Genomic DNA, 11635 nt, shown 5'->3' with positions numbered 1-11635 from the left:
GTTTAGTAAAAGCCTAAGTAAAACCATCAGCTAGCTGATCTGCACTAGATACATGAGCAGTCTTAATCAATCCTTCAGCAATCCTTTCCCGAACATAATGACAGTCTAACTTCAGATGTTTTGTTCTCTCGTGAAAAACAGGATTTTCAGCAATGTGCTGAGCAGCCTTGTTATCACAGAAGAGTGTAGTAGGCGCGCACCCTTGCCCGTCTCAAGGCAAGATGCAAGCGACAAGGATCTTCGTACTAGTGAAGGATCGCTCACTAGCACAATACCGGGTTTCGGCAACACTCGACAGGATTGCAACGAGAACGTCAAGCACTAGTGTTTGTCAAGCACTAGGCATTCGTAATCGGTCTCGGTGTGTGAGTCGGGATCCTAGTATCGATCCCACAAACACGGCTTGTTAGAGAAGTGAAGGTAAAGAGTCGTTCACAACAAAGCAACAACAAGCAATACGAACGCACAAGGTAGGAAGTAGATTTTCATTCACTAGTACTCCCTAAAGAGAGAAATTTGATATTTACATCCTAGTAGCAGGAAATATTAAAAGTGTAGAATAGCGGTATACCTATTTATGGAAAGAAAAGTTATGCTAACTATGCTAAACTAGGAAAGTATTTACTACAAATATACAAGGAAAATAAAATTACATAAGGATGAATAAATCTAAGGGTTCGAAGTGTGCGTATCATCACACTCTCCCCCACCTAATCTTGTTTCCGCCCTTGGCAACGCCATAGTCTTGAATGGTGCTTCAATGAGACATCGTGCTTGAGCCCTGGTTGTCCATGTTGTGTTGGGATTTGGCTTTCTCTACACTCCGGTTTGTGGGCGAGCTTCTGACCACACAATGATCGGTGTCAACGTCCTTTCAAGGATAAGCTGAAGCTCCTTGACATAGAAGTTGCCGAACATCATGTTCTCCAAGTCCACTCCTCGCTCCTTGTCTTCCAGGAAATTCCACTTTGCCGTTGCTCGATTAAACATCTCTCGGGGTCTCTCCAAACACTTGCTCCCGTGAACCTTCCCTTTGTCTATCTTCACTGTGGTACCTGCATTCAAGGACATGAGAGATCTCCAGGACGCCGAATCAGCATTTTGGCGTGGCCCCCTAATGGTACGAGGCCTTATCTCTTGGGTCGACTGACCCGCAAACCAGGACGTCGATTCAGCATATCGACGCGACCCCCTGATGGTACGAGGCCTATTTCTTTGGGCATCTCGGCCCTCATTATCTACTCCTCGGTGAGGTGGTAGACTCTCCTTTCGTCCCCCGGGCCACTTAGCAGCGTAGTTAGCCTGGGTCTTGTTCACCCTCGGCTCCACCGAACCTTTAGGCATTCTCCAAGGTCGCATCCCTTGTTTCGGCGTCGGTATCACCCTCATAGCTAAAATTCGATGCTGCCCCTTGTCTTCCTCGCCTTCTACCGTCTTCACTACGATAGACCCCATTAGTAGCATCGATCCGTCACTCGGTTTCAATACTACCAATGCTTTCTGAAAGAACTGCATCCTGAGTACTAACTTGAAGTCATCCAGCGGAACGGTGGTGAAGTCGAGCTCCCCTGCCCACTCACCCACTTGAACCGCGACCTTATTAGCCACTCCTTGGACGCGTCTCAATTTCCCATTGACCGGCTTCAGGCAGCTGTTAGCATCCCGCAGAACTAGTCCCAACCCATCAGCTTCCTCTTTCGTAACAAAGTTGCGGGAGGCGCCCGAGTCGATCAAGGCTCGTGCTTGCTTCCCATTCACCATCAAGTCCACGTACATGAGCCCGTTGGATTTCTTGGCGCAGGAATCTTCGTACTTCCCCATTGCGCTAATCCTTTGAAGTGAGCCCATCCGTGGTTGGTCTTCACCATCACTCGAGTCTTCGTCATACTCTTTGTGATAGTCGGCCAACGCCACATCAAGACGTTCTTGAGCCCCTTTCGGCATCTTCTTGAACATGGCATTGAACTCCGCTTTGTTCGGACCATCGGCCATCTTGTGAGGACTCTTGCACACAAAACACACGAACGGTTTCATCATTGTGTAAGCAGTTGAGTTTCCCGCCTTCGAAGACGAGCTTGAGGGCGAGTTCGTAGCTTCGCCGATTGAGCTTGACTTCCTTGCGAGCGGAACCGACTGTTCCCAATTGAAATGGCGCTATTTTGTGGCCTTTGTCCATTGTACCCACTCTGTGACGCACCAGTATTCCCCGTTGGTGCCACAACTCTTGGTGCCTCTCACTCCCCGTGAAAGTCGAGCAGGCGCTCCGCGACCGATTTGGCCGAAGACAGAGTTTTGGGATTCTGCCTCATGACCTCCTGTTGTGCCCACCTCTTCAACCTGTCAATGAATTCGAATGTCCTATCCGTCTCGAACATTTTGGTAATCTCGAGCATGCACGCTGAGAATTCCCTCACGTACTCTCAGATTGATTTGGTGTGCTTGATTTCCTTCAACTTCTTCCAAGCAACAAACTCCGTGTGTTTGATTTATGATAAACTAAGATGCAAATAAGGAATAAAATTAAACTAATTGCAATTGTAATTGATCAATATGAGAAAGACTAGAGCTTTCGGGTTCACTCGGGTCATTGGGCATGAAACAAGACAAATAAGGGGAATAGGTGATTCAATTAGTCAAGAAATTATGCCTAATGTCTTAGGGCACCTAGAATTCGTTAACCCACTTTCATGTGATTAACTAAAACCCGTCACACACATACACAAAGATCATCCAATAGTCTAGACACCAAGATTGTTCATCCATTAGTATAGACACCAAGACAACTAAACATGTGAGAAAATACTCAAACTTTCATAGGAGCAATTCTACAAACACTTCATGTGCAAGAAAGTGACAACCAATAAAACACCCTATTCCTTATAATTCTAACCCAAAATCGTACCCATTATAGACCCGAGATCCCCCTAAGCCCTAGAGGAGAACTACTCACACATGTTTAAGGATGAAAAACTAACAATAAAATGGAACAAAATACAAACAAGTATGGTAAACATAATAAAGATAGAAACTTTGAATGAAAACATTAAGTAAAGAACATAAATGTAAACAAATGAAAATAAATGCAAACAAAAGGTGAGAATTGTACCAACAAAGAGGAAAGTAACAATCTTGGGCAATAATGGAAGAATGAATTTCTACTAATCTTCAAATACAACCCAAAATACTAATAGTATACTAATGAGAAAGGAAGAACTTGCATAAACAAAGGAAGATTTAAACTAATAACTAAAGAAAGATTACAACTTTTTATTGAGTGAAAATGAGGGAGGAAATATTAGGGTTCTACAATATTTGAGAGGAGAGAATTAACTAGTCTAATTTTCTATTCTCCTTGGTGAGGTGTTCTAATGTAAGGTGTAATGTCTAATGTGAAGTGTCCTTCTATACTAGTCTATTAATAATAATAATAATAATAATAATAATAATAATAATAATAATAATAATAATAATAATAATCCTACCTAACAAAACACACCCAAACAATACGATCCCCAAAGTCCAAACCCCGCATCTTTCTTTTTGGGAAATTTTGTTTCTTGTCTTCTACCCCAGATCACGTGACTCAGAAACTCAGGAAAAACTCCCACAAAAATTGTACCCGACCGGGTAACATTACACCCGACCGGGCATCAACTTTACCCGACCGGGCATAATTAACACCCTCGGCAGCACGATTCACCCGGTAGAGTCAATTAAATTCTATACTTGATTTCTTCTTCCTTCTTCAATTCAACTCGGGTTTCGATGCCGCAATCGAGTCATGGCGACTCGATTTGGGTTCATTTCTGGGCTGCTCATTGTTGTAGGACAGAATTGATGTCGGGTTTGATGAACTCGGGGTGGCCTGATTTCTGGGCTGCAAATCAACATGGGTTTCGAAAATGGTAATTGATTGGGGTTGCTCGTGGTGGAGTATGGTAGTGGTCGTATTGAAGGGTGGTTAAATTGAGGCGGAAATGGAGTTGGGTTGATGATGGCTTTGTTAAGTTTGGTATGTATTGAAATGATGAAGTTGGTGTACTGGGTTTGGACAAAAGGGATGGATGTGAATTGGGTATGGTACCATGATGAAATATGATGATGAAATGGTGATGAATATATGGTGTAGAAATATGGTGATGATGGTGGATGTATGGTTGATATTTGGTAATGCAGGTGTAAGGAATGGCTCTGTGTGTTTGATAATGGAAATCAAAGGAGCTTGGCCATCAATGTAAAATTTTGGTCATTGTTGATTGAAAACCAACGAATGATCTGGGAAGCAGGGGTCATGACTTCAACAGAACATTGGTTAACATGGATTTGTGACCCGTCTAATCTTCCACCATTTGACTCCGTCTTGACAAGTCTTGCTCTTCAATTTCCGTCTCAATTTAATCCAACTTGAATTTCCACTTTATTATTCCCTCTCACCTACACATTAAATTAATATATTAATAAAATAATAGTAATAATACTAATGTTATAATAACAATACGACTAAATATTAAATGTAACTAATACGACTAATTATTATAAATTAGTAATAAATGAGCTTGTTAGACATTTAAGCGCACAAAATCGAGTCGGAATAAGGTATAAATGCGGGGTAAAATACAACTAAAATGCTACTTATCACTAGCCCTCCACCACATCTTGGCATCGTCGACTAGATACATGCTTGCCGTGACAACTTCCGCGTCTTCGTCGAGCCCACTTACTCGAAAGTATTGCTCCATATCGAAGATAAATTTATAGACCGCTTTCGAATCCCTCGCCCCATCGTAGGCACGAGGTGGAGGTGCCTTCACCTTATGGCTCCCCACAGATTTCCCGTCATTGGCCACCGCTTTCACGAGCGTGGCGCAAGTGTTCTCTTACATCTCGACCTTTCGGTGGAGATGATTGATCTCTTCCTCCTGATCATCGGGGATCGCATCACTGATCGCTTGAATGCGGGTGTTCATCCCGTCCACCTTCGTCTCGAGTTCACAAACCGTCTTCTGCAACTCCTCGAAGCTCGCGGCCATCCGCATCACGACGCCCTCGAGTTTGGGAAGCTTGACGTCGATTGATTCCTCTAAGGCATCCACTCTATCCTCTATAGTATCGCCCATTTTCTCGATCTCGATGAACAAATGCGGCTTGCAGAAACCTGTCTGAAGACTGGGCTCTGATACCAAATGTCACGGTCCGGTACTTTTGCTGGATCATGGCGCGCACCCTTGCCCGTCTCAAGGCAAGATGCAAGCGACAAGGATATTCGTACTAGTGAAGGATCGCTCACTAGCACGATACTCGGGTCTCGGCAACACTCGACAGGATTGCAACGAGAGCGTCAAGCACTAGTGTTTGCCAAGCACTAGGCATTCGTAATCGGTCTCGGTGTGGGAGTCGGGATCCTAGTGTCGATCCCACAAACACGGCTTGTTAGAGAAGTGAAGGCAAAGAGTCGTTCACAACAAAGCAACAACAAGCAATACGAAGGTACAAGGTAAGAAGTAGATTTTCATTCACTAGTACTCCCTAAAGAGGGAAATTTGATATTTACATCCTGGTAGCAGGAAACATTGAAAGTGTAGAATATACCTATTTATGGAAAGAAAAGTTATGCTAACTATGCTAAACTAGGAAATTATTTACTACAAATATACAAGGGAAATGAAATTACATAAGGATGAATAAATCTAAGGGTTTGAAGTGTGCGGATCATCATAGCGGGCCAGCCATTTCTGAGATAGTAGTTCCCACCGATTATGCCCAAGCACAATCCCATCCGGGAGAACCGGGCCAAGCACAACCCGAGCCACAGTGTCGGTGTGAGTGAGTAGTCTCACATAAGTCTGGTGTCGGAGTTCATGACATCTGAAATCTCTGACTCTCAGATTCTTCAAGATGAATCTTCTTTTGGCCTGGTTCACAACTGGAGCATGGACAGCGGCAACGACGTTCCCTGTTTGGACACAGGTGCACCCAGCAATGCTTTCTGCGAATACGGTATCGGCGGGAATAGCTGGAGGTGCCATTTCACGTTTTTCGTCAACCTAATTATAAAATAAATACAATATTGAGATGGAATCAGGTAATTCGTGAATAAAAATCGAAACTTTTTTTACGACGATGAAAATAATTTTGTGAAATTTTTAAAAATCGAAACTTTTTTTGCAACTTTGGTGGAAAAGTTTTCAACTTTGAAAATGGAAATAAATAGCATGCAATAAGGTGAAATTGTGTGTTAATTGATGTAAAGATTGCAACTTTTTTACTACAATAAAAATAAATTTCTGAAATTTGTAAAAATTTAATTTTTTTTGCAAGATTGGTGATAAAAAGGTTGAAACTTTTAAAAGAGAAGATAAATAAGCTGAAATCTTAGTGTAATTCAGTAAAGATTGGAATTTTTTTTGGTGACAATAAAAGTAATTTGTAAAAATGGAAACTTTGAATGAGAAAAATTGAAAATAAATATACCATGCAAAGAAAGAGCTAAGAGAAATACAGTAAGAAATACATATAATAATACAGTAAATTAATATTGTAATAATATAGTAAATTGGAGACTAAATACAGTAACAATGCACACGTAAAAACAATAAGGAAATACATAAAATAATACAGTAAATTAATACTGTAATAATGGATTATGGAAGAGTAGGACGGATATACCTCGGAAATACTCGTAAAAATGGTGAATGTCAGAATGTGTGATACACTACTGAGAATTTGAGATGAGAAGTGACAACTCATAAGAGTATACTGTAGCCTATATATTAGGGATTCCTCTAGGTTGTCAGCTAGGGTTATGTCTTGTGTGTGTCATAGTCGGTTTAGTCGGATCCTATGATTACTTGACACATTAGAGCCTAGAGGTAAATGTCCTTTTTTACTTATCACCTCGCAAAATCAACCCCAAATAAACCGTCCCAGCCACAATACAGGAAGTTATTCTAAATAGGATAAACTAGGTTTAGTGCCCGGCTACGCTCGGGCTATCTTTATTTACCATTTAAATTTTATTTTCTGTGAAATCCGTTTCGTTAAATTTGATTAACACATACATTTACAATTTATATCTTGATATTATGATGAGATGTAAAATTAATCAACAAATTATGTGACACGTTCACAACTCCCGCCGTCAATATTATTACTTTCACTACATCCTCTGTTAATACTATTATCTTCACTATTTCTTCGGTTACTGTTGTTTGTTTAACTACTCCTGCTATTTTTTACAGTTAACCCATTAGTTTTGTCAAACTCATATATTTTAATTAATTAATATTTTCTTAAAATCGAATTGTTAGTTAATTTTTCATACTCTCTTCGTTATTCCTACTATTACTTTCATCACATGTTTTATGACTAATATAGTACTATTACTTTCACTTCTCCCGCCGTCATAATTTTTCTTTCACTACTCCCGCATTTATTATTATTAATTTCACTACTCTCATTGCTGCTAATATGACTCTTTCACTGCTCCGGTTGCTATTATTGTTACTTTTACTACTCACATGGGTGGTTATTATCATATCATAATAGTTGATTATCTAGTTGTATTAGAGTTATATATTTAAATAAATCTGAAATATTAGATTAAAATATTATTTAGGAGCAAACATTATTATTTAGTAATTAAATTATAAATCTAATGAATTATGGAATATTATATTTTTTGGAAATCTAGATTGATTTATTTACCTTTTAATAGTTTCCAAAATATTATATTATATTATATTATATTATATTATATTATATTATATTATATTATATTATATTATATTATATTATATTATATTATATTATATTATATTATATTATATTATATTATATTATATTATATTCGTGTATGTTAAATAATCAACATCTTTATACTAATTAGTACCATAAGTGAGGCATGTTATTTAAAGGAAAACCATCATATTATAATGTTCTCTAAATTTATACTTCAACCAAAACTGTATAATATTTACATTGAAGTTCCTTTGTCGGGTCTATCACACATTGCCATGATTAAAAACTATATAGTATAATTAATTTGTATAGATTTATTTAATTACATTAAAGTCCCTTGGTTTCTGGAATTAATATATAGTATTGATTACAAATAACCATTCTGTATTTGCGATTTTTTACAAATTACCATCCCATATTTGCGTTTTTATAAATAACCCCAAACTTTAACGTATATTCCCCAATCCCCCCATATTTTTAACCTGAGCATCGTTTTTCTTATTTCCCGACTTTTTAAGTAACGATTTACGTGAAATACCAAAACTACTGATAGGCTATCGCACACCTATGCAAAAATACCCTTTGGTACAACAAATGAATGTAGTATTTAAGAGGTCGAATTCCACAGAGAGCTCGGTGGTTATTATTTAGTTGTTATGAAATGAGTTTTATCTTAGTAGAAAATGGTTGGTAGGATTGAGTTGGTTTATAAATAATGATGTAAAAACTGTGAATAAAACAATGTATGAAAGTATGCAAAAACAATATGATTAAAAGATTGTCTAGGGAAATCGGGTCACACATGCAATTTTATAAATGTTTCATGTTAAACTCGGATTAGATAACGTTAACTAATTGTTTAGGCTTAGAGATACCCACCTTACGGCATTAGTATCAGCCATAGACCGGGTCCTAGAGAAACTTTCGTCCATGACTAGGTCGTCCTACTACACATGCTTTTTCTAATTCGGTTCCATGCCTCTCGACTTTTAGAACGAATGAACAAACTTAATCTATGAATAAGGCCTTAAACAAAGATTAAACATTATGGTGCAAACATGTGATAGAAACAATTTAGACAAAATTATTATCAACCTATTTTAACATGTTACATATTTGATTTTTGCATGATTCCCTTCATTCCCTAGACGAGAAAAACTACTCTAACATATTGAAAGTGTAAACTAAACTAATGCTAAATGAAATGATGAATAACATAATGAAACTAGAATAAGAATTACCTTGAATGGAAATGGAAATGTAAATAGAAGAACAATAGAACAAACTTGGAATGTAACTTGGAATTATACTTGAAATGGAATTGTAATGTAATTGCTAAAAGGAAATGTAAACAACCTAAACTAAACTAAGCTAACCTAAACTAACTACTAAAATTTAGAGAGAATTTAGATGGGAAAATATGTGTAAGAGTTGTAAAAAAGGTGTCTTGAGTGTCGACCAAAGCCTCCTATTTATAGGAGTAGAGGAGTGTAACGTTCGTAGCTAGATGTCCATGGCCCCGATAGGGGTTGCTGGCCCCGATCGGGATCGTAGCACTCTTGGTCCGCTCTCTTTAATTCTTGGTTAAATGCTTAGAGAATCCAATGTTTGTGTTTTATTGCTCAATTATGCACCCGATTAAGAGCTCTATTTGGCATCCAATGTTCCCTTAGCTCCAAAGTTTTCCACCACAATTTGGACTTTGATTTTGGGCTTGACTTCCATTTGACTTTGTTGTGCATTTCTTCATTTAATCCATCACTTTTGCTTATGCAAGTCCATGCACTATCTTCATGCTAGTCCATACTTAGTCTTCAACTTAGCTTGCTTCTAGTGACTTGCAAATGAGTAGGATTACTCTCCTAAAAGCTCAAATACCTACAAAATATGACAAAACATACAAATAGAACTAGAAAGCAAATATTAGCTCAATATCACAAAGGTTAGTGCATAACGACATGTAAATTGGAGCTAAAATATGGGGATAAAATGTATATAAATTGGACTTATCAAACTCCCCCAAGCTAAGCCCTTGCTTGTCCTCAAGCAAGAAATCATCCCAACATTGCAAATCCCAAAATAGCTAACAAACAAAATGATTCAAATCCCAAAACAATATGGGCATAAGGATAAGCAACATCATGGTTGAGATTTACACGACAACGTAGCGTGGTCGACTAGAGCATATTTATACAGAAGCGAACAGGGCAGCTAACTACTTAGCTAATCGAGGAATGATTTCAAGTACATCTCCTACTCATTTAGATAATCCGACTATCGAGCTCCGATCCGATGACATATTTGGGGTGTTTTATTCCCCGTGTAATAACTAGTAGTTAAATTATCGAGGCTTTGCCCTTCATTCGTACAAAAAAAAATTTATTGATTGGAGCTCAATCATCACCTTAAAACTTTGGTTGAGATGGTTTCTCAACAAAAACAATATGATTAGGATCGAATAATGCTCATCAACAACTAAGTTGCATGCAAAGAGGACATTATGTCATTTGTGAATTGTGTCCAGCAGACAATTTAGGTAGCACAGACACTCCTCCTAACCACTCGTCTAGTGTCCGACACGCCTAAATGTGTCGAATACTTAGGGCATTAGCAATAGATGAACCTCCAAGAGGTTTGTTGTCATAGCACATACAAACACCTCTATTTACAAACCTCATACCAACAATAACGTGGCCCACACTATTATTCCTCCTCCCACACATTTTCTCTACAAACCAGCATATAATCTAGTAACCTTTCTTAACTACAAACCTCAATACTTATGTCTAGCAATAGAAGGTTTGTAGACAAACCTAAAAAATAGAGGACATGTCATCTTACAAAGCATTGACAAACCTTCTATTGCCAATTGCCTTTATAAACGAGAAATGAGATGTCGAAAAATTGAAAGAGATATATTAGAAGATTGATTATCTAATCCAAGTCTTATTATAAGTATTTTAAAGAGAACATATGTGAGATTCAAAGTTACATACAAGATATTGAATTAGTCTTCTTTGGGAAAACAGTTACTATTAAGTAATCAATACAAGTAGGATATATTTGGGGTTTGTATTTCGTATTATTTGAAAGGAATTCTTTTGTTAGAAACTGTATTTTATTTAGGGTTATTTGTGAACAATTGTCTTTTATTTTATTTTTGACTTTCCACTACCTTTTATTTCTTCTTTTTACAAAAGACTACCCAAAATTCATTTTCCGGTGAAAAAAGTCAATTTCTGGCATTCACTTGCTCTTTTCTCCCATTTTCACACATATAACCATCATATTTCTCCCTTTGTTCACATAATAAAATCTGAAAATGCTCATCTCCATACTCGGTGCCAAATCAACAGTCTCTTCCTAGCAATACCAACGCATCAACCATCTCAATCTCCCCGTCCATTTGCGCCGTCAACTTTATTACCACCTTCACCTGTGCCCTTACGTTTCGATAACCCTATGGGCTATTCATAATTCATCAACCTAATGTTTATCACAGTCATATAAACGTACCCTTTTTCTCATTTCATGATGAAGATGGTGGCCATAAGAAAACTAGTGAGTTAACACACAAGTGAATATATGAGTGAATTCATAATGATTTTCGAATAGTTAATACTAGGCTTTTTTCTTTTCTACCAACTCCATACGAAATAGAACGAACCAACTTGCATCAATGGAAAATATACCACAAAAACACACTAAACTAGCTTGACAGGCAGGCTTAATTTGAGTGTAGTTAATGGGTCAAAAGGCTAAGTTTGGCTAATGTGGAACTAAATGGGTGAAAATAGAAGAAAGGGAAAAATTGCAAGCACCTCCCTGCATGTGACACCGACCACAAACCTGAATGTATGTAAGCAAAAAGCAATCGAATTTCATAAAAGTGCAGAAT

Source organism: Silene latifolia, chromosome X, assembly GCF_048544455.1.
Source record: "Silene latifolia isolate original U9 population chromosome X, ASM4854445v1, whole genome shotgun sequence".
In the NCBI taxonomy this organism is placed as follows: domain Eukaryota; kingdom Viridiplantae; phylum Streptophyta; class Magnoliopsida; order Caryophyllales; family Caryophyllaceae; genus Silene; species Silene latifolia.
The sequence above is the reverse complement of the archived record's forward strand: the minus strand, read 5'-3'. Positions refer to the sequence as shown.